This window comes from Myotis yumanensis, unplaced genomic scaffold (genome assembly GCF_028538775.1).
Source record: "Myotis yumanensis isolate MYYU_CA2020_CCGP unplaced genomic scaffold, mMyoYum1.0.hap1 SCAF_14, whole genome shotgun sequence".
Classification (NCBI taxonomy): domain Eukaryota; kingdom Metazoa; phylum Chordata; class Mammalia; order Chiroptera; family Vespertilionidae; genus Myotis; species Myotis yumanensis.
The window spans coordinates 26,694,638-26,718,681 of NW_027223765.1; the positions used below are offsets into that span (position 1 = coordinate 26,694,638).

Below are 24,044 nucleotides of genomic sequence, written 5' to 3' on the forward strand. Positions count from 1 at the left end.
TAGGTAACAGGTAACAGCTGATACCACCACCACTACTGAATTCACCTTGCCCGTCATGTCTCTTCATCTGGCTGTTCCTGATCATTCTTCTTTATAATAAAACTGGTACCTTATAGCCGTTCTGGTGAGTTATGGAGCCCGAGGAGGGTCATAGGAGCCCTTGGCTTTGCAGCCAGTTGGTCAGAGTGTGGTGTCCTTGGGAACCCCACGTGCGGCTGGCAGTCTTATTGGGGACTACACCCTTAAACTGGGGAGTCTGACACCAACTCTGGGTGGGCAGTGCCAGGAAGGACTGCAGTACCCCAGCTGGTGTCAGAAGAGCCACATTTCTGGAAGAACCTCTCTGGGGTGAGCAGTAATGCACCCAGGGTCTCTTCTAATTGCAACTGAAAACTGTCCTTTGAAAAGCTATTGATGGGCATTTAATCTGTAAAGTCCTTTCCAATTGCTTTAAATCTCCCCTTAAATTTCATATGAAGGTGGGAAGTGGGGGCTCCCCACCCAGAACGGCCTGGCTGGAGATTGCTAAGGGGACCCCAGCGTAAAATGTGGAGTAACATTGAGCCAGCGAGAGGCAGACAAATGGGAGGGAGCACAGCTTCCTCCTTTTCCAAAAGACAGTGGAAAGTTACAGCCTCCTCCTCGGGAAGAGAGGCATGGCAGGGCCCACTGGTAACTTCCCTAGGCTGTGACACTCCCGCATCTTACTCCCGGGGGACAAGGGACAAGTATCAGGGAGCAGGGTGAGAAGGTGGGGAGATTCCTTTCTCTCAGGTTGTTCCCCAGGGCAGCTGAGCAGACAGGCAGGAAAGACAGTGGAACAGGAGGTTCGTGGAGTAGCTGAAAACTCAGAGATCCCCACAGGGTCTCCAATGCTGAGCTGCTCCTTCTCGGGACAACAGCCACTGGCAGTGGATTCGTACTAGCTCACAGGGTAGAAGGAGAAAATCCCAAGAAAACAAGTTGTTTATTGGGACTGTCAGGAGGAACAGGTGTGGGGGCCTGGCCACAGCCAGTATTTTCTGAACATTCCCACGATAACCATCACAGGCTACACGTGTGTTTATAGAGCCTGTTCCAGGCGCACGCCAGGGGCCGTGCCAGGAGGATTTACATGACAGGAGTAAACAGAGCAGACGGGACACCTGCTGCCTGAAGCTGCAGGATTCCACGCCCGCAGCTACGCTGTGCTGAGCCCTCAGCACCGACCCGTGCGGTCCTCCACTCTGAAGCGGGTATTCATGTCACCCCCACTTTCTACAAGGGGCAATGAGCTGACAGCATCGTGCCCAGGGCCAGAGCTGACTGAGGCCAGAATGAGGGGCCTGACTGGGAACGAAGCTCTGATTTCTGACCCTTCTTAGCATCTCTGAGTCAAACTAGGGTTCAGGGTCCTGCCGGGTCATTATTGTCATCGCTGTGGCCATCCCGGAGGCCTGGGAACAGCCCCTGCCAACACCACGCACCTCTTCCTTGGGACCAGCTGCAGGTGAGGGCCTCTCCCCACACGGGAAGTGCTTGACCCAAACCGGGAGGTCAGACACTGGAAACTGAGGTGCCCTGTGGGGCCCAGGAGGGCTTACAAAGCGAGGGTGGGCAGGTTTGAACACCGGGGGCCCAGCACCCCAACCGAATCCTGGGCTGGATGACCGGATCATCACTGATTAGCTGCAAAAGGGAATCTCTTTCTATCCTTCTAGGCCAGTGGTTGGCAAACTGCAGCTTGGCAAACCGCGGCTCGAGAGCCACATGCGGCTCTTTGGCCCCTTGAGTGTGGGTCTTCCACAAAATACCGACTTCTGCGCATGGGCCACGAAGTTTCAATCGCACTGTACGTGCACACCCGCACGTGGTATTTTGTGGAAGAGCCACACTTAAGGAGCCAAAGAGCCGCATGTGGCTTGCGAGCCGCAGTTTGCCGACCACGGCTCTAGGCTTGTTTTCCTCATTTCTCAGGGCAGAAGTCCTCCTCCTCCCTGCCTCAGAGCTTCCCCATGACCAGCCAATCCTCTTTCCCAGGCTGCCCAGATAACGGGGCTCAGACCCTTTATGAACCTGTCAGCTCGGCTACCTGCTTGGACCTGTCCGAGGGCTCTTCCTCCCTGCGGCATGTGTCTGCACTCTCCACTGCAGGCACAGGGCTGGTGTGTCCTGATCCAGCCCCCATCGAACAAGTCTGCCTGCAGGGCCACCACCCTGCCCCTGAGCCAGAGCTCCAGGGCAGAACTCAGGGATGTTCAGGGACTGCAGCTCGTAGAGGAAGGCCTGGGCCACGCTGTCTGACACGAATGCAGGAAAGGCATCCTCCTCACCATGTCTGGGAGGCTTCCTAGGGCCCCAAGACGGAGCTGATGAAAAGGGGCCCCTTGCACACTGCTGCCCAGGCTCCACCCTGGCATCACATAAAGAGGCTGAGCTGATAAAAGGGCTGTCCTGTGCCAAGCTCCTCTCCCCTCTGAAGGGCTGCTGCCCCTTCCTCACCCCATACCTGAGCAGGAGGTACTGGAACCCGGATATGGTGAGCTTGCACAGCCCATCTACCTGGCCACTTCCCCAGGCTCACCACAAAGAGCAGGAGGAGGCTGGAGCCATCACCTGACTGGCCACTACCACTGGCCTGTAGCCAAGGGGAGACTGGAGAGGGGCAGTGACATTCAACCGGTGCAGATACGGATAGGCGCATGGGAGGGGCAGGAGACACCCCCCCCGCCTCAGCCACTGCAGCCTCTGAGAGAGTGGTCCTCCCCACAGGGCTCTGTTCTCAAGGTCACACTGTCCCAAATCCAGCTAACAACAGTCTGAGACACCAGTACAGCCAAGCTGAGCTTTTTCTGAAGGCAAAGATTCTACTCTACTGCCAGGATTTTATTAAAAACAAGCAGCCAAATCATTTGAGCTTTTTTTTTTATTTATCTCGGCTCTTGGCTTCGCAATATTCCTGTAGTTTAGTCCCACCTGATTAAGCAGAGAGATGCATTTTCCTTTCAACCAAACGAGGGTCAGACGATTCCTTACTGAGTATTTACCAGGAACCTCTAGAAAGAAGGAATAGGAACTCGAACTCTTACGGGGCTTTCTCTTCGAGCCAGACAAGAAAGCTGGTGCTTTCCTTAGGGCCCCTCATTTGATCCTCGTCACGATCCAATGAGTGAGTTATTATCCCCCCAGGTCACAGAGCTGGTCAGCAGTGGAGCTGGCACACAAACCCAGATCTGACGCCAAAGTCCATGCCTCACGCATGACTGCCACATGAAACCAAACCCACCCAGGGCTCTGGGCCTTGGCTTGTGCCCAGGCCATAGGTGTCGGCTGAGTGGCTCATGAGCCTCCAGATTCCCACGCTGACAATGTCTCCCTCTTTGAAGGACCCCTCTCGGCCCTGCCATCTCCAGAGCAGGTGTAGGTGTGGGTGGAGAGATTGCCCTGCCGGCCAGAAACGTAGGCGAATGTGAGGCAGGGCACAAGAAGTTAGCTGGAGACTTCGTAGAGGGTCTGCCAAGGCCTGGCAGAGTGAGCACCACCCACGAGGTGGCCGCCTTGCCCAGCCCAGCCAGAACCTGGGCCCACAATCTGCTCTCAGCCACGCGTTCCCATTGACCACCCACGCCAGCTCCGGGACACTGCTGGACAGACAGGAGGGTCCCGCCTGGTCCTCCTCAGGGTCACAGAACTGGCCCAGAATGGGAGGCAGAAAAGACCCACTGCATTTCCAGGCCACCATGGTGCGCTGCCCCCCTCTTAGATGCCTGGGAAAGAGTCTCTGAATCTTGGCCCATAGCCCCCCTTAAGCCAGCTCTAGGTCAGAGAGCGTCTGTAGTTGTCAGGAGGTGGCCCTGGAAAAGGCAAACCTGCTCTCAGGCCAGCAACCCGCTCCTAGCCTGGGCTGGCCGACTCGGTTATCCATCCCATCAGCGCAGTTTGCAGAATACAGCCAGGAAACGCTGTGAGTGCTGGGAGGGGCCTGCTCCGAGGGGCTCCGTCCTTGCCCTGCAGCTGAGAAGGAGGCCAGGACCACCCTGGCCCAGCTTCCCTGCTCCACAGGGGTCTCCGGGGAGGATGCACCATGCCCTGCAAACCTTTGCCCCAAAGCCCCCCCATTACCACAGCCCCCAGGCCCTGTGGTAATAAGACACCAGTCACATCTACTACCTGAGCCTTGTTTTCTTTTGTCCTGTTTTCAGAAAATAGAAAATCCAACCCCAACCTCGCGGCAAGGTGAGCAAGCCTGGGGGTCTGGGGCCGGGCTCCCCCCTCCACACCCACCCTGCCACCAGCGCGCAGAAAGGTGGCTCCAGACCAGGGCTCTGCCAGCTCCTACCCGGGTCCTGAGGGGCCGACTGGCTCACCGTAGGCTAAATGAGGAAACACGTGAAAAATCCCATTTCAAACGGTTCCCCCAAAGACTCCGACGGTAATTAAGAAATATGCAAAGCTCTTCATTGGACACTTTAATTAAGTGTGTTAATTCCCTTTGCCAGAGGATGCTCAGCCAGCTGGGCCTCACTGAGGAGGGAGGTGGGAGGAGGGGAGGAAGGATGGGAAGGGGGTTGGCAGGACAGAGGTGGGCTGGGCTGACCCAGACCCTTTCTCCTGCTCCAGTTGGGAGACGGACCCATTGCTGACCCTCACGCTGCCCCATTGTCCTCCACCCGTCCCATGTCCCCTGACCAAGCCCAGTGACCCCAGGAAAGCCTGCCCTGAGTCAGGGCTACGGGGTATCATCCACTAGCCTCACAATGCACTCCCACCTGCTGGAAAAGAGAAAGCCTGGGGTGCAGGAGGAAGGACTGGCCCTATATGTGTCCCTGGCTGGCTATGGACCTTGGACCTGTCCAGTCCCCGCTCAGGGTCTCAGCTTCCCATTAGAGTAAGAAGGAACAGGGCGAGTGGGTCCTAAGAATCCCATCAGCATAACAGCCCATGCTTCAATCATGTACAAAGGGTGGGGACAGAAAAGGAAAAGGGAAAATAAAATAAAATACCGCGTGACCCAGGAAAGCTAGGGCTCCAGGTGGGGAGTTTTCCTTGTGCAAACCCACAGGGTCCGCCATGCCATCATTCCTCCAGTCTCCCTTCCTGACCCACCTCCTGCTGCCTTCCCCAGAGGTTTCACGTTTGGCAGGAAGAGGCGAGTTCCAAAGAAGCAGGTGGTCAGCAGGGCTGGGCTCGGAGAAACCCCCGGTTCAGAGGCCACACCAGCACCGCTGGTACCCACAGGGGAGGTTTGGCTACGTCTCCTGATGGCGTGCTCTCGTCTTAGCTTTTCTTCCTTTCCTCTCTAGCTTCCCCCCACTTTCCTAAGCCCCCAGGCCCCGCCTGTAGTCTGGTCTTGACCTCAGCCTCTACCTCTCCCAGGACCCCATGAGCTTTCAGGACACTGCAAACCACCCCTGCCCAGCCCAGTGCACAGAAAGGCGGCCCCAGACCAGGGCTCTGCCAGCTCCTACCTGAGTCCTGAGGGGCCGACTGGCTCACCGTGGGCTAAACGAGGAAACATGTGAGAAATCCCAACCCACACGAGGAGCTTCTAATTAAGCGAGTCTACACCTGACCTGAGGTTTCCTCTTCTCCCCAATCGTTACTCTATATATTAATTGTCTACACAGATCAGCTGGATAGAGAGAATAGATTTCTCTTATGTACAATCCAGAATTTTGAGATAGATATAAGGCCAAGGAGACGTAAACTAAAAAGAGAAGGCAGGAGCAAAAACTTTACAGAAATACATCTTGTAACATCTTACTCAAGTCACTGCAGTCAGACTAAGAAGCTGCCCGATCTCCCTGGCAGTCATGGGATGATGTCAAAGCAAAAAATAAAAGTAAAAATACATGACCAGCCTGGCTGCTATGGCTCAGCGGTTGAGCATCGACCCAGGAACCAAGGGTTCACTGGTTCGATTCCTGGTCAGGGCACATGACCGTGTTGCAGGCTTGATCACCATTGGGGGTGTGTGCAGGAGGCAGCCGATTGATGACCTCTGTCATCAATGTTTTCAATCTCTCTATCCCTCTCCCTTCCTCTTTCTCTAAAAAACAATAAAAACATTTAAAAAAATACATGATCAACTGCAATAGTCACAGTACTCGTGAGGTAAAGCCAAACTGGTTGCTGAGCTTTTTATAAAAGTTGAATAGCAGAAAGTTCTTGAGAAGAGTCTAGAGTGCAGAAACCATGTGGCCACTTACAGGGCAAATGTACATGTTTATATAATCAACTGGCTGAACATCACTGATGAAAATCAAGGATGCTAACATCCCCTGTCTGAGCCAATGTTCGCAGTCATAGGCCCAGACCGATGTGCCTTACAAATAAATAATTAAACGAAAAACCAAGGTTCCAAGATTTCAGCTTCTGATCAAGATGAAGTAATAGGGACCAGATTTATCCTCTCATATGACAGAACCAAAAGACAGACACAATATATGAAATAATGATTTTCAAGACACTGGCCATCAGGCACTGAAGGTAATTACCTCTGAGAGGCATGAAACAAATGAGGTGAGCCCCACAGCTAACCCCCAAATTATTGCTTTGAGAAACTCTCAGGCTACAGCATAGGGAGGCGGGAGGCAGGTGGACTTCCTGAATTGAGGATATAGAGCTGAGTCTGGAGTTCACAAGACAGAGTCCCAGAGAGGAGGGAGATGCACACAGAGAGGACTCCAGAGGTCTACAAAGGGGCTCCTCCGAGTTTCCAGCTGAGGACTGCTTAGTACACGTGTGTAAGGAAACCTACTCAAGACGGGGGAAAGAACCACTCAAATGGATTAAAGGAAACAGTGCCTGGAATCCACATGGGGCCTGGGGGAGTGCCTGTCCCCACCTGTTCCGCCTGTTTCTTCCAGAGTGGAAATCTGGGGACCCTGGGGAGAGGAGTCAAAAGGGCTGTGCCTCCATAGTGGGTAATAATTAGCCCCACACTGAACACCACCCTGGTCTCAACTAACAAATCTTAAGAATGTTTACAGCCCATGCCTAGACTATGGGCTCAATCCCTAGTAGGGAGCATGCAGGAGGCAGTCAATCCATGATTTTTCTCTCACCATGGATGTTTCTATCTCTCTCTTCCTCTCCCTTCCTCTCTGAAATCAGTAAAAGTATATTTTTAAAAAAATTATCAGGTATGTTAAGAAACAATAAAATATACCCCTAAAGAGGGGGAGAACACAATCAATTGAAACCAACCCCAAACTGACACAGATGTTAGAATTAGCAACGACATTAAAAAAAAAAACAAAAAAAACGCAACTTATTCTAACTGCATGTCATTATGTTCAAAAAGCACTAGGCATTTGTTCTCTGAGGTGCAGAGGGTGAGAGGCTACTGAGAAACATGAGGGAAAGATGTTGTTTTTCTGACTTTTTATTGTTTTCTGTGAAAGCTTTTTCCTGCATGAAATCTTAGAAGCCAATGCAATTTCAGACCATGTTAATTTAAAACAGAGATATGGAGAATACTAAAAAGCACACGACAAACTTCTACAGGTAAAAACTACAATGGGCAGGGTAAAAATACACTGATGAGATTAACAATAGGTTAGACATTACAGATGAAAGTACCAGTGAACATGAAACATGCAGAAAAAGGATAAAAATAAATAATTGGAACAACAGTGAGTTGTGGGATGATGTCAAATAGCCTGATGTACATGTAATTGAAGTCCTCAAAAGATTGGAGGATGGGGATGGTGTCAGCAAAATATATTTGAAGAAATAATTGCTGGAAATATTCTAAATTTTAGGAAAACTATATACCCACAGATCCAAAAAGTTTAATGAATCTCAAAAAAAGGAAACATAAAGAAACAAAACAAGGCACATCATATACAAATTGCACAGAATCAACAATATAGAGAAAGTCACAAAAGTAGCCAGGGGGAAAAAAAGATACCTTCAGTACAGGAAACAAAGAAGACAGCAATTTCTCCTCAGAAACAATGCAAGCAAGTTGACAAAGGAGCCATTTACAAACTACTGAAAGAAAAAACCATTAATCTAGAATTCAATAACTTTCAGATATATAACATCTTTCAAAAACAAAGAAGAAATACTTTTCAAACATACAATGCTGACAGAATTTATCACCAGCAGACACTCACAACAAGAAATGTTACAAGATGTCCTTTAGGAAACTGAAATGACACCAGATGGAAATGTGGATTTACACAAAGGAATGAGGAACACAGGACATGGTCACTACATGGATAAATACGTAAGATTTCTTTCATATTGTTAAAATCTCCTTATAACTGACTGTTTAAACAAAAATTACTACACTATGTTGGACCACAGATCCAAGAAAACAGAGAACAAAAATCTTGTTACCTTGACAGAAACTATACAGACTAGAAGGAAAGGAAATGACATCTTTGAAGGAGTAGAAGAAAAATATTGTCAACACGGAATTCTATACCCAGCAAAAATCTTTCAAAAATGAAGGTAAAATAAAGAAAATAAAATGCTGAGATAATTCATTCTAACAGACCTGCAACACAAGAAAGGAAGTTTTTTGTTAGAAGGACAGGAGACCTGCACACTCACACTACAGCCAACATAGTCAGGACATACATTCAAAATCTGATAGACCTGGATTTTAATCCTGGCTCTGCCACTTATTTCCTGTGTGATCTTGGGTTAGTTACTATCCTCTGAAGCGCAGCTTCCTTATATTAACAACGAGAGGCCTGGTGCCTTGACTGGCTTGGTGCCTAATGCCTAGGGTAGGGTCCCTAGACCTGGCTGGTGATCAGGGCTGATCTGCAGGGCGACCAGCGGGGTGAAGGGGAGGGGGGTGGGGGCCCGCTGGCACCCACCTTGGCTGGCCTTGCGCTGCCTTCTTGCTGGCCCTGCCCCCCACCGCCTCTGCAGGTCATGGCCTGAGGGGTGGGGGCAGCTCCTGTGTTGAGCATCTGCCCCCTGGTGATCAGTGCGCATCATAGCGACCAGTCATTACGCCTTTTGGTTTATTTGCATATTAGGGTTTTATTGTATAGGATGGGAGCAAAAATGACTACCTCACAGCAGTGTTATGAATCCTTTGAGAACAGTAAAAAGTTAACATTCTGGGTGAAAGGCATATGGGAAGTCTTGGTACTGTTCTTGCAATTTTCTATAAGCCTAAAGTTATGTCAAAATAATGCTGATTTGAAAAATTATGCACACACATGTACACATCCATTTCTCTCAGATTACTGGCACATTCAGGAAATATTGTGCTGATTAGTTAGACATTCTGGTCAACATGACATTTTCCTAAGGAACTAGACTATAACTATACTTGGCATCAAATTAATCTTCACAGTGAGGCAGGATCTAGCTGGGTACTGGGGAACTGCTGTGAGCACTTCTAACCACAGACCAGGAGATGGAGCAAGTCCAGATAGATCAGCTCAGTGGGCAGAACACATGTGTAACCACCATGTGTGCATGTTCACTGATACGTGCAAACACACACACACACACACACACACACACACTCAACAAAACAGGCACCAGAAGCCCTGGTGTATGGAAACCCTCTAGTTCCCCTGGTGTCTTAGCTGCGAAACTGAGAACCTTACAAATACAACATCTTACAAGAAGCCTCAGGGCTTCTTGAAAACCACCTGAGATCTGACTACACAGCTTATGTGGGCTGCAGAGCTCCTCCCACCCAGTCAATCCACCCACTGTCTGGACCCTCTCTGTCTCACGGAGTCATCTCAAACACTTGTCAGCTTCAAGAAGGGGCAAGGTCTACCTTCCAGATTCCACACCAGCACCATCACCAGCACCTGCTAGCTTTGAGGACTAGCCACCCTCCAACATCATCTCAGAAAAGGAGTTTCTGCCCAGAGCATACACCATTACCTCTGGTCTGGCTTTCCTGGATAGCCAGACCGGTGAGCAGAATGTAGTCTATTTCAATTGGTTTGGAGCTCAGCCCAGTTCCAGCCAGACCCTACACATGCCAATCACATCCATGTGTCTGAGTGGCTGCCTGGGTGCTGTGAAGAATTAATTCATAGTGAGTATATGTATGTTTGAGAGAAATGCAAGTATGCTTAATTCCCATCACCAGCTGATCTTTTGACAAGGTCAGTACGAATTCAATTTGGTAATTTACTTAACTGATAGGAACTCTTGGCCCATCCACAGCATGGTGTTTGGTAAAGTAATATATATGCTCATGTTTATCCTTTTCTTGCCAAGGAAACTGCTGGTGGCATTGATGTGAAAAGCCTCACTTAAAGGGGCAGTGAGAATGGGGGGGAAAAGTGTTGAGAGGCATGGCTTGTGCTTCCTAGATTGTTAGGTGAGGTCCAGTTAGAGGGGCTTTGTGACAATGGACCCACAGCTCCCACCCCTGGGGGCACAGCTGTGGCCAAGTTCACTCAGGAAGGTGGAAGATGGCCTCCAGATTGTAGGTGGCTGTAGGCAGAGCATCTTCCCAGATGCCACCCCCTCTCAGAGGAACCCCTGGGGTGGACAGTCTTGGGTGCTGACTCTGAGTTCTCCACGAGCCTAGGGAGCTGTTCCTGGCACTTTTGCTGGCCCAGCTTCACTCCTGTCCTCACACAGCCTGCACAGTGCTGTTCACCTTGCCGCTTTGACAAGGAGAAATTGGGTGCAATCCCAGGCCCTGCACCTCCACAGTCAGCTGGTGAGAAAGAATGGACATGTAGACTTCCCCATTCTCAAAAGACAGAAGCCTCCTCCTGCCCTCAGGACAGACTCAAAGTCACCTGCTCAGGACTGACTCGAAGAGTAGGGACAGGCTTCCAGGTAATGTTTAGTGTTGTGTTCTGGGATGGAAAAGGCACTCTAGATTCCAAGGACCACCCAATAGGCACCTGTGTCTCCACCCCTGTTGGACCAGAAATGACTGCTGGTCAGGCTTCGGGGTGGCCAGAGGGCCAGGCCATGGGAATGGAGTAAGGGGAACTGGGTTAATACCCAAGTCTGCCCCTGGGTTTGGATGCCTGGGTAACCAAGACAGGGAGATAGCCAGGCTCACCTGTTTCCACCCCACAAGCTCCGGGCCCTAAGGAGCCCATCTCAAAAGCAGCACCACAGATGGCATAAGCCATCAGAGCTCTGGAGCTGATCTTGTCCAAGCTGCTCACTGAATTGAGAAGTTGTGAAGGTGAAGAAGAGGGGCCACTTGCCCAAGATCACACAGCCCCAGGGTCATGGCCAGACAGTACCTCTCCCCGTGCACAGCCAAGAAGAGCTCCACCTCAGAGGTTTGTCTGAGTCCAAGTGTACCCAGGACAAGAAGACCCTGCCTCCTAAAGTCCCAGTGGAAACACAACACGGGAGGGGCCAAGGAAGAGCAAAGAATAAACAGTACCAAGGAGCAGAAGGCTGGCTTCCAGAAAGATCTCAGATCAGAGTAGCCTCAAAATGCCAAGTCATGGCAAGAAGGTACCTAGAAAATCTGACAAGAAAAATCAAAGGTGCAGAAGCAGGAGAGTTTGCTCAAGGCCACATGAAGGGAGAGCAGTAGCAGAGTGGGAACCAGAGCCCAGCTCCCAGGGGCTTCCCTCGTGCCTGCTGCGGGTGGCCCCAGCCAGCTTTGTAACTGGGAGCAGGCCACAGCCCCTCCTGGGTGCTCCAACTCCTCGTCTGCGAAATGAGGGCATCTCTGAGGCATTCCCTCCCTCAAACATCTTCACCCCATCTGTATCGGTTATCTGTGCTGTGTAACAAACACCACAACCTTAGTAGCTCAAAGCAACATACATGACTATGTCACAGTTTCTGTGGGGCAGGAGTATGGGCACAGCTTATCTGGGTCCTCTGCTCAGGGTCTGTCAAGGGTGCAATCATGGTATCAGCTGGGCTATGTTTCTTTCCAGAGCTCAGGATCCACTTCCAAACTCCTGAGGTTGCTGACAGAATTTAGTTCCTTGTGGCTGGAGGACTGAGGTCCCCATTTTCTCAGGGGCTGTGGGCCAGGGGCTGTTCTTTTTTCCTAGGGGCCATCCACAGTTCCTTGCCACGTGGCCCCCTCACAGACCCTCTCACACTTGGCAGGTACATCCCATCACCTTTACGACACCATATTGGCTAGAAGCATGTCTCAGGATCCAAGTGCATTCAAGGGGAAGGGACCATGCAAGGATGTGAGTCACTGGGGGGTCACCTTAGGTCATGTCTACCATACCATCACACATTCACAGGTTCCTAAGAGATGCTGCCTCTACTCCTCACTCAGCCTCCACCCTCTTTCCTGTATTGGTGAGGTAGCTAATCACCTCACAGGTCTCTCTGTCTTAAGACTGAAGCTACCAGCTGGCCTGGAGGGAGGCTGTGAGTGGGCAGGGGCTGACCCCTGTGGTGCCTCCTTCACTGAGTATTTCTGCACACTGCCCAGCCAGTTCTCCCGCATCACACCCAGGCCTCCCCCAAGCGGAGGTGGATGGATAAGCCAACACTGCTGTCCACACCAGAACCTGGCCTTATTTGGCGCTTTTGCTGCATGGTGGAGGTAGGAGGGGAGCCAAGTTCTTTTGGACCAACATCTGGGGTTCTGCCCTCTTCTGATGTAGGTGGGGGAGGAGCAGGGTGGATAGGCTGGCTGGGCACCTTTTCAGGCCTGCATTTCATATTCTGGCCTGGACAGAAGCCTGCAGTGTTTTGGCTGGATATGGAGGAATGGTGGGGGAGACTTAATGAGTTAGAATCAGGGGAGAATGTCTGGGTCTTGGTGGTACACGTAGGATCTGTTAATATCCTAAAAATAAGGGGCTAATCTGATAACAGTCTTTTTTTTTCTCCCTGAAAAGAAATCCTTCCCAGAGGTTCTAACACAGAGCACAGAACCAAACAAAAATCTCCTGCCCCCAACACTACACCCTACTCACAGCAGCCCAGCCTGGGAACTGCTGGAGCTGGGAACTGCTGGGGAAGGAGACAGCTCAGTCTGCTCTCTGATGCCCCATGTTGGCAGCACGGGGGGAGTGAAGCTGATGGGCGTCCTGTCCTCCCTGATCCCCAGGGCAAGGTGAGGACCCTTCTCTCCACTCCTCCTGTTCTCCTGGCTGCAGGTTATCTGCCATCATTATAGCAGCAGCCCCGCTGCTCACCTCGTCCTCCACACAAAACAGAATTGGTCCAATACGCAGTAATGCCTCCGTGGGAAACGTCCGCATTCTATTCCATTTGGTCAGAACCCAGGGGTGGACAGCGCCACTAGAGCAGCAAACCACCCTGGCTTTTTCAAAGCCCCAGGTCATGGTCACAGACAGGCTGTAGCTCCTTTTTCAAAGCCCCAGGTCATGGTCACAGACAGGCTGTAGCTCGTCGCTAAGCCTGTCTTGTGTCTGGTGGTAGCACCTTCCTCCTCCATCTCCGTGATTTCACAGCTCCCTTCCCCTCACACCCGTTTTTCTCTCCTAGCCCTCTCCCTTCATTGGAAGAGGAAATCAACAAGAAACAATTGTTCTAAATGCTTCCCTTTACCCTCTCAGTCTGTGCAGCGTTTACTCCCCGCTCAGCAACAGGTCAGCCTCTCTCAGAATTAGCCACCCCCAGAGAGACCTGTCTCTGCTACAGAGGCCACAGGCGCAACTCTCCAGTCCCGAACCAGGAATGGGTTTGGTTTTTTTTTGGTTCTGCCTCTGCCTCAGGGGTAGGGGCATTGGGGGACCAGCGGATGTTCCCACAAGTCAAAGCTGAACTGAGCTGCTTGTGGCCAGCTTCCAGGCCAGCTCTTCTCCAGGCCAGCAATCCTGGCAGGGAGACACCCTTGCTGAGCACCCAGCCGAGGCGACAGCTCTCCTTACCCGCCCTGACCTCAGAGACAATTACGCTGGCACTGCGCAAAGGGCCATGGGTGGTGACGGAAACATGCTGTGGTCACTGATGATGCATAATAGGATATTGTCCACCCACCAGGCCCCCTGGTAAAGGAGTGCAGGTGGCGCTCAGTAACCTCCACGGGCCCTGCCTGGACAGAAGGCAGGAGGAGCAAGGAGCAGGGGTCACCAGGGCTTTGGAGGCTGGGGTTTCAGGCCTCGAGAACAGACCATGAGCTGGCCTGCAGGCAGGGAACTGTACCAACTGGCCTGAACAGGCTGCCTGCTCCGGGCTAGGGCTGGGTTCAGGATGGCAGCCCCACCCCCACTCTGGCTCCATGGCTCTTGCCCTTTCGCTTTTTGTGCAGCCAGTTTAAGGTTGGGTTTCTGTCTCCAAGGCAGAGAGGGGCGCTCTCCCCTACACATCACTGCCTCCCTCGAGTCCTGAGGGACCCCTGAGCTTACTGGGAAGCTGGAAGCTGGTAGAGAAGAGCAAGGGAATCCCTGGGAGAAAGCAAAGAAAGCGAGTCAAGTGTCCCTGGAAGAGGAACCTAGCAAGGGAGGGGGAGCTCACACACCGGCCTGCGCCCCGGATGGCAAGAGAGTGGAGGGAGTTCTCACACTCAGTCACCAGGGGGATCTGAGGAAGCTCCCGCACCCAATGACCACGGGGCAGAGGGAGCTCACAGACCCAATGACCAGAGGGTGGGGAGCACAGATGTCTAATAGCCAGCTCCTCACGGGGTAGTCCATTCTGCCCTGGGCAGGTGGCAGAAGGGGGGAGTCTGGGAGGGCTGCCAGCGTCCTGGAGCACCCCCTTGGCAGGACGGAAGCAGTCAGGAAACCCAGGGCTTGTGGAGGCAGGAAGGACAGAGGAGCTCAAGGTGGCCAGTTTCGGTACATCTGAGGATGGTGTGACCTTGCAGGGAAAAACCAAGCTCCTCCTCGACAAGCCTTCATTGTTCCTGCGTCCTCACTCTACAGAAAAGCATCAGGGAAACAGACATCCCCAGTGGGGCTGCACTTCAAGCCAGAGGAGAAACCCTGGCTTACCCTCTCACGAGCCCTCCTCTCATTTTATCCTCAGAATGTCCCCAGCCTTGTCTGGTTCAGGCCGCCTGGATCTCCTGTCTCTAATCGGACCCCACCTCACCTTCTTCTTCTAATCCATGATCATGTCCCTCCTTAATCCAAACCCCAGTGCCTGGAGGGAAGACCCTGACTCCTGCATGTGGAAGCGAGGCTCTCTGGGGCCTGACTTCACCTACTTGTCCAAGTTCACAGCTCCTGCTCCCACCACGCTATGCCCACCTAGGCCACAGCCCAGCCACCTTGCACCACACACTCCATTATCCGGAATCCCCAAGCCCTTTACAACCTTCGGCCTTGACACAGCCTGGCCCTCTACTTGCCATGCCCACCTTTGTCTGCCCAAGAAGTCCTGCTCACTGTGCACAACCTCCTCCGGGAAGCCTTCCCTGACAACCCCAGCAGAACCCGCCCATAGCCTTGCTGGGTACTGAACATTGTCTGGCTGGGACTTATGACCTGCTTACCTCGCCAGCTGCTGTTCTAATCACATGCCTCAAAGCCTTCGCCCCTGCAGTCCACCTGGGCTGTGCTCCCAGGGAAGTACCAGAGCTATGAACATGAGGTGCTCTTCCGTGAGCAGCTGTGGGGGTCCCACTGAGCAGGGTAGGGTGAGTCTGTCCCACTTCCTGCCGGGATGGGCAGCAGGGAAAACACCCACCAGGGAGTCAGAGACCCAGGTGCCCTTCCTGGCTCAGCAATAAGCACTCTGGGTCCTGCACGCCATGTGAAAGTCTCCACCTCTCAGAGCCTCATGGTCTTCATTTATAAAAGGGGACATGCAGCTCTTCCTGTCAGATCACACGGATGTGCGCCTTGCAGCTCACGACACAAAACTGACAGATCAATGATTCTCAAAACCTCGCAGCCCTACCTATCTTCCCCTCATCCATCTACAGAGGGGGGCTGCTGTCACTATTTCATTAACAAAATTACCTATCACCTGAGCGTTTACCACGTGCCATGCAGTGAAATATTTAGTCTTCGTGAAACCCCAACAAGGCAATAATCACCCCAGTGTCTGGTGAGGAAAATGAGCACAGAGTGGTCCTGTTCCATCTCAACACCATCCAGACATGGGGGGGGGGGGGGGGGGAGGCTAGGGAGGAAGCCGGGCCTGAGGAGGATGGAGTGAGAGATGGGATTGGAGTAGGAGCTGGGGCGGCGTCAGTAAGTTGGCTCGTCTGGTGGACACACTGCAAACCTCTCTAGGTGCTGGCCCTTTCCCTGCCTTCCCTGCTTACACCCTGCTGCCTGGCTGCAGAAGGAAGTGTCCTAGAGATGGAGTACCTGGGAGCTGTCACATGCTCTGTCCTCATCATAGGTCCCCTCTGTACAGAATAAATGTCTGCCAGCAGGAGGGGCAGGACAGCTCCATCCCTGTTGCCTGGCAACCCGAGCCAAATACAACCTCAGATGGACGAGCCAGAGTACCCTGGGGGCACACGAGGGAGAGCAGAGCCCAGGGAGGTGGGCCAAGACTGCCTCCCAGGAGAAGAGGGTGCAGGCTGGAAAGAACCCTGCGCTGGGGCCTGCTGGCAGAAGATCCAGGGGTAAAATAGCTGACGGACACCCTGATCCCACACCCTCATCCCTGCAGCCCCTCTAATCCCTCTGACCAGCAGTGCCATCTCTCCAGGATGGGAGTGCTACTGGCTTGGCATCATGTTCTAAGATGGCACTGAATTATGAGCAAGAGTTAGAGATCCATTGGCTGGAGTGGTCACTCAGTCCAGCAACCTCTGGGGACACATGGAGAAAGCCAGAGATGGGATAGGGCTTGTCCAACCACACAACTGGCTGGCGGCTGACCGGGGCCAGAATCAGGGTCTCCAGGGCCCTGGCTGCTCCAGGCCTGGGGGGAGGATGAGGCCAGCCACTTACTTTGGTTAGTTCTTCCCTTTTTAGTACTTAGTTCTCAGCTGAAACCTGGCTAGTGTCTTTCCTCTATGCAGTGGGCCGAGGGCTGACTTGGGAGATTTAGCTACCTCCAGATAAGCAGTTCACTCAGTGTAAGGATGGAGTGCCTGCTATGCAATCCACAACTCCAGCTCCATCAGACTTCCACATGGAGACTCATCCTTCTCCCTATATCCTCCCTCCTCTTTCCTCCCGGCTCTGGGCTCCAGTGCCCCTCACCAGCCTAGGAGATTCAAAGGACTTCCCGTCCACCCCCATACTGTGATCTGCTGGCTCCTCCTTGGCTAAGAGCTTGATGAACTCCCTAAGAGGCATTTATAAGTGACCTCAAGTCCATAAGGCTGCCGTGGCCTTCTGTCCCATCTTCCCCCTCCCTGGCCTGGGCCTTCTTTAGAGGCACCAGGCCCAATAGATCACTGTGTTTCTCATAGCGACTGGGTTTGAATCCTAATCCTTCCACGCTAGCAGTGAGTCCCTGGGCATGACCAGCTCTCACTGATCATCTGCCCCCTGACCTGCAAAATGGGTGAATACACGTCTATTGCAGGGTGCCCCGTGCAGGGCTGCGGGCAGTGTTCCTAGGTGCCATCTGAGGTTAACGGGAGGAGGGATACGGGAACACAGGAGGGTTGGCTCCATTTTGTCAGGAAGGACAGACAGACTCATTCAGAACCCCTCCCATCCATCCTCCTTCCAAGGCCCTAAAATGACCATCCTTCCCACGTGTAGAGGGGACTGAGCCACCTGAGCATCCTCCACCAGTTCCCCATTTCCTTCAGAACAAAGTGCCAGCTCATGGCCGACCCAGCCTCTGTGACTCACCCTCACCTCCTCTCCAGCCACAGGGGAAGCTGGGTAAGCTGGTTACCTCAATACTGGAAGCCCCGTCCTCTGGGGAAACCCCACTAAGTAACATGCCCATCACCCACAAGTGCTGGAAGAAACCTGTGGTCTCCAGCACAGAAGGCACACAACTGAGGTCTCCCTCTCCCTCCCCGTCCCAGACCCTACTGCCCCCCTTCCCCACCCCTCTGTCCAGGCACCTATCCAGGCTGCCAGTCTTTGAATGTATTTCCGGGAAGAAGCCTTTGCTTAAAGGTTCTTTTCTACTCATGGGCGAGGTATAATCTGCTTCCTCCTGGACCCAGCTATTTCTTTGGGTATGTCACCACCTGGGAACAGGTGTTACCTGTCCCAGAACACGTGGTTGGGTCACCACTGGTCTTGTTACCAAGAGACCAGAATAAATATGCTTTTCTACTAAAAAGAAATAATTTTACTAAATTGGTAAAGTATTCATAGCATTGAACATTTTTTTTTTTTAAAGATCTCACTTAGTTTAAGGGAAAAATTATAAAAATAATAAAGGAAATTGGAAATTTCAAGCCCCAAGGAACAGTAAAGAACCTCTCTTAGGAGTTATAAATCTAGCCCTGCCCAGGGCCCACCCTTTTCCTGCAGCCTGTCTTTTAGCTCTAACCAAATCTGCCCATATCAGGGCATGGCTAGTACTTCCTCCTGGCAACCTCTCCCTTCTTCTCTTCTCTGGTAAGAATTAGAATAGGATGACAGACCGAAGGACAGTGGAGAAAATGCCCAGCAGTTTGACAGTAGTCCACCCTGATGATTATGAATTTTCTATTCTACCGAACCTTTTCTCATCTTCCTCAATGGCTCTGTCAAACAATTTTTCTACATTATTTACATTAAGACCAACAGTCCTGCACATGCAATGGTTCATTCATTCAGCAACAGTGGAAGAGATGGGATGGGGATGGGACACAGGTGATAGCCCCTCAAAGGCCTGCCCCAGGTGAGTTTGCAATGCCAGGGAGACACCTATAAGGATAAATAAATGTTCATGGGCTGATTTTAGGAATGTACTAAGTCACAAAAGGACAATGACGTTATTTTGTTATATTTTAATGGGATTCATTGTAATTTGGGGGCTGCAAATGATTCATGCAAAAGATGGTAATTACTATTACATCTGCACAATCAGAACATAGTCTACCCATTTCTATTTCTCTTCTGGTGAGTTCTGTTGTCTCTCATTAGCACTGAGGCGCAACTTTTCTCTTCCACCAAGTACAGGTGAATTCTCATCTTGGTGTCTGACTCTCACGTCGCACACACCTCTCTCAGCAAAGGAAGCAAAGGTTCTGGGTCTGTACTCAACATCCAAGGTTCCCTCTCTCATTCCAGACACGGAGGACGAGAGAGAGGTTGGGAGGAGAGAAGGCGAGGCTGAGAAACCCAAGGTGCAGGACAGTTTGGTGATCGACCCCAGACCTCACAGTGAGCTCTGCTGGCATCAGGCTTGGGTGCGTCCCTGCCTTCCCACCTCTGGTGGCCTTACTGCCTCCTCATAGGTCTTCAGAGATGGTGGTGGGGATGGGGGCGCCCTGAGAATGAGATGAACCGTGTGAGTCGGGCATGACCAAGACTAAACGGTCTAATTGTCTGGGAAAGATTCTAAGCGTCACTGGTAAGTCTTCTGGCTTGTGTCAGGATGAAGAAGCCTGTTTCAAAGCCGCCTTGACTCCCTTCCCCCTTTCAAAAAAAATGTTTTGTGTGTGTGTGTGTGTGTGTGTGTGTGTTTAAATTGATTTCAAAGAAAGGAAGGGAAAGGGAGAGAGAGAAACATCAGTGATGAGAGAGAATCAGTTTGGCTGCCTCTAGCACCGCCCCTAATGGGGATCGAGTCCAAAACACCAGACATGTGCCCTGACCTGGCATCATGACCTCCTGGTTCATGGGTCGATGCCCAACCACTGTGCCACACCAGCCAGGTGACTCCCTTCACTATTAATCTGTTGATGGGCCAGCAGCAAATCTCACACAGCAGGATAACCTCATCATTTCCAAATTGAGATCCTTAACCTCCTGAAGATGGGGAGGGGACTGACAACTAAACCCTCGGCCTCTTAACCTTCTGAACTTTGCCCTTAAGGGGCTTCAAATTCAGTTAGGGTTTTTGCACTTAGGGAAAAAGCTAAGAAACATTTTTTAAAATCCCGAGTAACTGAGATAACAGAAGTCACAGAGCAGCATGTGATTGTTTTTTTTAAATTGCTCAGGAAAAAACAAACATGGTGAGTGCCCAGGGGAGCCAGCCAGTCTGGGAGTCAGTGGAGAGAAAAAACTTCTGGTACGGATTTCAGGCACAACCACCAGGCCAGCAAAGGGTGGTTGTGGGTGCTCTGGGTGGCAGGAGGGCAGGGTTCAGGCTAAGCTGGGGAGGGTGAGCCCACCAGACAGGGGGGGGGGGGGGGGGGGGCAGAGGGGGCAATGAAGGCTCCTTACCCTGGAGGACTGGGACCAAAGTGGAGGAAAAGGCCCTTCCCGGTACTAACAAGCCAGACACCTGAGAGTCGCCCTTGTCCTCCTGCTCCCCCACCCCACACACTTTCTCCCCAGCAGGGAGAAGGACAGACAAGGCTCTCGGGAGAGGGGGCGACCCCTGGAGGACCTACTCCCCGCACTTGGCCTACAGGAGCACCAGCCGGCTGCCTGTAGAAGCATCTCCTCTATGTGCTTCCAGAGCAGCTGTCGTGGCTCTCACAGGCCTTTACGGTAATTATCCCCACAACTGTCTGCACTCCCCAGTGGACCATAAGGTCCATGAGGCGGGGAGACACTCAACGATCTGATTAAATAAATAAATGGGTGATGGAAGGAGGGAGGGCAAAAGAGGGAGGTAGGGAAGGGAGAGAGGGGGCAGTGAACAAGTGCCATAAGGACCGTGGGGCAGCCGCACACAGGGTCACAGTGCGACACAACTCTAGGGACACCACTCAGGTTGTGCTCAACATGGATGGCACCTGCAGCAGCACCACTGGCAGGGGCAGGGCAGGGAGGTGGCTGGTCAGAGGGAGGGGCTGGCCTGCCGGCCTCCGCCTGGGAAAGTGGCTGGAACTTGTTGTGTCCATCCATCTTCCTGCTGCTGGAGGAGTCCCAGGGAAGGAAGCTCGGAAGAGGCCACAGCCCATCCGATACATTCACATCCCTCCTCCGCACTACACACACCGACATGAACCTCAGCCCCCTTAGAATGCCATCAGAACTGAGGAGGAAGATGTGTCCCCCAGACCCACTCTCCTTCCTTAGACACCTGCCCGTGCCTGTCTTCTCAGCTGCCACCACATACCCCCGTCGGGGACTGGTGTGCGTCTCCCGGCTGTCCCCCACCACTGCCAGCAGCAGGGGCATGGCCAGCAGCCCAGAGAGCCATCGAAGTCCCAGCAGAATTGCACAGCCTTCCCAGTGCAAGGACACCCCTTATCCTGGGTCCACAGCACCCTCCCGCCAAAGCTACCCACTGCCAGGCTGACCCTGCCAGCCTGCATTCCACGGTCAAGTGGACAGAGGTCATTCTGCTGCCAGGAGCAGGGGCTCTCTCACCGGCTGGAGGTGTTCTCTGGTGAGTGGCTCTTCAAGGGCTTCCCACTCAAACCAGGTCCCTGGCATCTCTGGAAGCCTGATGCTTCTCCTCGTCACCAGGCTCCAGGCTGGACACCCCTCTTTGGAATCCAGCTGTCCTCACACACTTGCCGGGCACAGAAAATCAGAGAAGACCACATCTCTCCAGATCCCTCCCTTGGCCCCTTCCCAGGGGACTCAGCTCATACAGGCAAGCCCAGCTACTAAGTCTCGGGTGTGGAGAAGGTGAGGGAACCTCCGAGGTCACACAGGGAGGGAGGGAGAGCTGGGGATGGGGGGGGTGGAGTGAGCGCCAGAGCTCAGGGTCTCCCTCCACTGCAGAGGTTGTACAGGATGCTGGCACAAAGGACCAACACAGGCAAAACTGTGTTCAGCTGAGATGGCAGCAGTGGCTGCAGGGGCAACTCCCCAGTCCCACCACACTCAGAGATGCACATTCCCCTGCCCAACTCAGGGACCCCGAAAGCTCTGTAAAACCCAAGGTAACCCACTGATGACACACCCATGTTGGAGGAAGCTTTTCAGAGCCTAGGACTCCCTGCTGGGAGGGGCCAGAGTGGCCAATAGCCAATCCCACTGATAGCAGAGACTAACATCCATAATGACCGTGTTCCAAGGACCCACAAACACTGCCCCCAATCAACTAGCCCTGCATTCCCACCCAACCCAGCCCCAAGCCTGACCAGGTAGTGGCAACCCTCACCCTCTCTTAGGAAGACTCCCCAGCTCTGGGCTTCCTCAATTCAAGGTCATCTCATTTCCCCAATGACATGTTAGTGACTGAGAGCAGGAGAAGTGTTAATGACCCACAATGGGATTCTGGGTAAGCCCTCCCCATCCCTGGGGCCCAGACATCCCACCTAACACTCCAGGAGATGGGGGCTCCATCTCTGAGGCCAGAGCTCTAATTTCTGTGATTTCAGCAGCAAAAGGGGATCTGCAGGACTCAGCAGGGGCCTCAGCCCATCAGGGATGCTGAGGGAGCCCTGAGTTTCCACTCAAACTCACCTGAGACATTGTCCTCAGCAAAGCCCTGGCCTTTTACTAAAACATGCTCAGACTTGGAATAAACAAATGTTCATTGAGAAAACCTCCGAGGTCCTGGCCCTTCGAGGGGCACTAGGGAAACATTCAGGAGTAAGAGGATTGTCCTCGAGTAACCATTCCACAGAAAGAGAAACGGAGGCTCAGCGACGCCTCAAAATCTGCTCTAGGAGCTGAAGCTCGGAATTCCCTGCACAGTTCTCTCCCAGGGCTCCGGGCCCAGTGAGGCCAGCACTGGGGTGGGGAGACCCTGAAATCCCTCCAGGCCTGGGGAAAAGTGGGACTGAAACCGTAATCTATTAAGATCAGAAACTCAGAGTCCAGGCCACAGGGCTGGCTGGCTGAGTTGTCCTTGTTCTGAAATGACCATCCCCACGCTAGGGCCTGACCACCGTCTGATACCCTTCCCCCTTACCATCCATCCCAGGTAAGGGGCCGCAGACAGGAGACTGCCATGTGACCCCCACAACCCACAGGTACACACACCACAGTAACAGTGTTCCCTGAGCCCACCAGGTCCTCCCAAGGTTGCCTGCATCTTGGCCTTTGGCACAGAAAGACACAAACCCGGTGAACTGGTCTGGTCCGTAGAGCCAGAGCAGGGAGTCCTGCCCCCAGGGGCTGCCTTCTCCCTGAGAAGAGCTGGGCAGGGCCTGCAGCTCCAGGGTGAGAGGTCTCCGGAGGGATGTTCTGAGAACCACTCCTTCCTACAGGTGTCACACGGGCCCATGCTCTTCAATCCCGTCTTCCCACCTTGGGACCCACCTAGGTTTCAAAGATGCTTTCCCAAGGGAGGCTGCTAGCAGCGGGGAAGCCGCATCTCTCCTCTCTCCCCGCCCCTGGCCGGCTGCCACGGTGACCTCCCCTCCCCCAAGAAGGGCGGTGAGCTCGGAGGTGGGGGTGGGAAGAACCGCCGCCAGCGCTCTCGGGAGGGGTGCGGGGAAGCTGGGCAGGGCGTGTCGCCTGATCCTTTCTCTGTCCAGCGCCAGGCTTCACCGCCGCCTCCGGGTGAGAGGCATCCCTGCACCATCCCCCAAATCGGCTTCGCGTTGGGGAATCCTTGCTGCCATCGCCCAGACCCCGGAGCCCTAAAGAGACTGACACATGCCGGTGAAGGGCAGCGGGTCTAGAACCTTCTGTGTCCAGGGGAGTAGCCAGGGTACATAAGCCAGGAGAAGGAGGCGCCCCACGGCCCAGATTCGCTCCTTCGAGAGGAAGCAGGTGTCCGTTTTTACCCCCGTCCCCCGCCCTTTGCCTCTGGGCCTGGACGCATGGTTGCGGGCAGGGTCCGCGAGGAACCGCTCCGGTGCATTGCGCGGGGGTCGGCAGACGCCAAACCCACCTCTTTCACCGAAGAGGGGCGTCTGTCCTCTTCCCGACCCCCGCCGGCGCCCCGCCACCTGCCCGGTCGCCCGCAGCCGCTGCCGCAATGCGAGCCAGCCAGCGAGCCAGCGAGCCCGGCGCCTGCACGCCTCGGTCTGCGCCGCCGAGCGAGCCTCCGCCCTCCCGTCCCGCTGCCCTGCACCTGCACCTGCACCTGCACCTGCACCGCACCCCTAGCCCCCACCCCAGATCCCACTGTCACCCCCATCTCTGGCCCCAGCGTTTTCTATCCTTGGTCCCTTCCCTGCCCGGCCCCGCCCGAGCCGCCCCGACCTCCAAAGCCCATCCCTCCCTCCACCCGGGCGTGGAGGGGCCTCTCCCAGCCGGGGCCGGGGTCCCAAAGGGGTGGGCGATTTGGCGGCGGGGGGACGACGGCGCTAC

At 53.3% G+C, this 24,044-nt stretch overlaps 1 protein-coding gene across 1 annotated transcript in view; it reads right to left on the reverse strand.

Annotated features, from left to right (window-relative positions):
- Positions 1-24,044, reverse strand: part of RAB6B (RAB6B, member RAS oncogene family) — a 49,576-nt gene that overhangs the window by 25,271 nt on the left and 261 nt on the right. The window lies entirely within an intron of this gene.